Source organism: Physella acuta, unplaced genomic scaffold, assembly GCF_028476545.2.
Source record: "Physella acuta isolate Inbredline_101_S28 unplaced genomic scaffold, ASM2847654v3 ptg001920l, whole genome shotgun sequence".
Lineage (NCBI taxonomy): Eukaryota > Metazoa > Mollusca > Gastropoda > Physidae > Physella > Physella acuta.
The window spans coordinates 160,183-163,783 of NW_026733425.1; positions in this window are offsets into that span (position 1 = coordinate 160,183).

Here is a 3,601-nt window from a genome sequence, read left to right on the forward strand (position 1 = left end):
TGTCTTTGTTTATGGCCGACCCCGCAATTACAAGGCTAATGATTTTTACAATTTATGGTTTTTATTGGTCTCCCTTAAACAACATCTTACCATAAACTGTTCCAAACCTCAGTTATTACTAATACTTTTAGCATCAAACACTCCAATACGTAGACTATAACAAGTAACGTAAAAGTGTAATTTGAGCAGGAATTGTATAATTCACCCGGTTGGGGGTCCGCATCACTTAATTATCTGGAATAAAGTGTAGCAAATAATAAAAGTAATCTACTGCTGCGTGAACTAAGTCACAAGAACGATGAGCGCGTAATAAATATCAATGTCAGCTGTTTATGGACTGTAAATAAATTATAAGTCATTTAAAAGCACAAAGTTATCTGCAAGAGTAGGCTACGTATACATTTATTAGACTTAGAAAATACTTGGTAACATTGAAAGCTACTTTATAACTACTTTCAGAGTTATACGATTTTACAATAAATCAAAATGAACTAAGTAAATACTACCTATTCAAGAGTACATTGGAGTTACATAGTAATCTTACCCCGTGGCTGCGCCAGCCATAGCATGTAGCTGACAAGGGGTGGGGGGAATAATAGTTAGAGGGTCGGGCTATATGCAAGATGATGGTATAATTTTACCGTTACACCAGTTATCCTGATTACCTTGGTTCTGTAAAGTGGCATTGATGATTCCTGGTACATACTCCCCTTATTCCAATACCAGACTGAGTTAGTTTTTTCAACAATAATGCTAAAGCTTAGTTATGGTGGACACCATCCTTCTACTGGCCTGAGAGGGAACCCCCTCACCCCCTTCCTCCCACATCAGCCCTAACCGTCACAAAATTACGAACACTCCTTCCTCCCTCAAATCAAAACAATATGCATAGGATTAAAAGTTGTTTTAAATTTCACCCATTTTTAAAGTTTGCCAATACTAGTTTAAAAATAAACTTAATAATACAGATATTTGACATATAATTTAAACTAACGTTTACAGTGACACAAAGTGAAATCATGTTTCCACTGTCTAAACATTGACGTTGTTTATTGACACGCTTCAATTTTTGCGAATGCATCTCACTTCCCAGGGCTCGACAGGTCATACCACTCAACCGTTGAATGAATCTGTAGGCAACATCTCAGCCAACAGGCCACCACGGTTCACATAGAAAGACTACATATTCAACTTATTTGACTCCGATCATTTCAACGTAATATTATCAACAGAGTTACCTCTTCCTAACGACATGTATGTCACTGACCCAGATGACGACCTAAATTCACTACATTTGAGTTACAATTATCGTAAGTATCAAAGAGTAAATAATGCGGTTTTTGTTTAACTTAAGAGCTTGAAATTAAAACCGAATGTCGACATATTAAAAGCTCCGTCAATAAATCATCATAAATACCGTGTTAGTTTTATAAAAAACGTTCATGATATTCAATCGACAAATACGGTAAATTATATATATATATATGCACTTATGTAGATATGTATAGTATAGTATATATATATATATATATGTATATATATAATATACATTAATATATAATATATGTATATGTATATATATACTTATATATACATATATATATATATATATATATATATATATATATATATATATATATATATATATATATATATATATATATATATATATATATAACCCACATCGCCTCACTCCACACATTAAACCGCATCAGCTCACACTGCGCGATATCCTGAACGAAATCTCGAAACAAACCCCACACTACTCCGGACCATACTTTACCACACAATCCAACACACGCCACCCAACAACATCAACTACAACATGGCATAACCCAAAGCGCAAAAAAAAAAAAAAAAACCACTACACCCTACAATTCACATATATATATATATATATATATATATATATATATATATATATATATATATATATATATATATATATATATATATATATATATATATATATATATATATATATATATATATATATATATATATATATATATTGGGTCGTAGTGGTCGGCGTGTAAAACCGAAATCCAAAAGTAGAAAACCTATAAAAGTATATTTACAAGCTGATAATAGAATGTAAATATGTAAAGAAAATCGTATTATTTTTTCCCACGTTTTCTTTTAACTTGCTTTCGCGTCTGTTTGGTTCTCCAATCAAATCTTGCGATCGAAATTTCGGGCACTTCCCGGTTAGCTAGCGCGCTGAAACTTTCAGGGAAGCTTTGTTTCCGATGACCATAGAATATTCAATTGTTATTATTACTAAATTGATCCATGGAAACATTTTATTGATCATTTTAGGCCGCTATATAATTGTACAAAAACGTGGGGGAAAAGGGACATAACCCAGTAACTGTAATTTGATGAAAACAAGGTTCGGGACTCTCCCTCTTTTTGCTTACTGACTAGTGTTCACGCAGTGTTTGTGTACAAACAACCAGAACGTAACAACTGGTGGCCAGTATGGGGGAGACGATATGGTCGAGTGGTTGGGCACACGATTGCTATCCCACTCGGCGCGGGTTCAAATCTATGTGTTCTAGTCAGTAACGTATTCACACAACGTATTTTTTACGAGTTGTCTTTTTACGAGACTTTAATGCTATACAACTTTTACGAGATTTTAATGCAAACAAACAGACAAAGACTAAAAAGTAGAAAATAATAATCATTAAAAAAGTTTTTAAAAACCCACGTTTTCTGATTGAACTAAAAAGTAGAAAATAAATGTTATACATCACAATAATGCAAGCGATCACTCTACTATAAGCGATCAAAAACGTGGGGCGCCGTTATTTTCTTACAGTTTCTAATACTGTTGACTCTCTACAAGCTCCCTAATAAAAGTCAATAGTATTAGAAACTGCACCAGTTGATGCAAATGTGCAGTTTGACCGTTAAATTAAGCAGTAACCCTGACCCCTTGTGCAGGACACCCAATTAACCGACCCCAGGTGCTAAGAAAGCCGCTGGGAAACTCTAGGTGGCTTCCTTCCTTCCTTATACGGAAACCGGCTCAGAAGGTTGACTTCCATTAGCCAGGCAGGCCTCAGTGTGGCAAACCCCGAGAGAGTTCCCCACACATTGGTCTCAACTTCCGTGGGTTCTCACCGGGCTTTCCTTCCCCACCCACCAGACGCGGGGCATCGTCCTACCGCCTGGTACCCAGCTTGATCGTGGGGGGCATTCCGCCAAATCAAAACCCTCTAGCTGCTGTTATCTGCCACTGGCCATTCCGCACCCACTGGGGGGGGACATGAGTTTGGTCGGACCAGTGGCATTATTCCAAAGCCCCGTTAAGGCCGCCGCTTAAAGTCAAAAGAAAGATCTGGCGGCGGACTCGATTTGCATCACCCCCCTCAAGATTTTGATTTGCACCCCTCCTCAAATTTTCGATTTGCACCCCCCCCCCCCTCAAACTTTCGATTTGCACCCCCCCTCCCTCAACCTTTCAATTTATTTTTCCAACCCATTTTTGCGCCCCCTAAGGCCGGCGCCCGGGGACATATGTCCGTCCCCCCCCGCCCCCCCTCCTCGCTACGCTACTTTTATGGAGAAGATCCACACAGAAACAGTTGAAAGA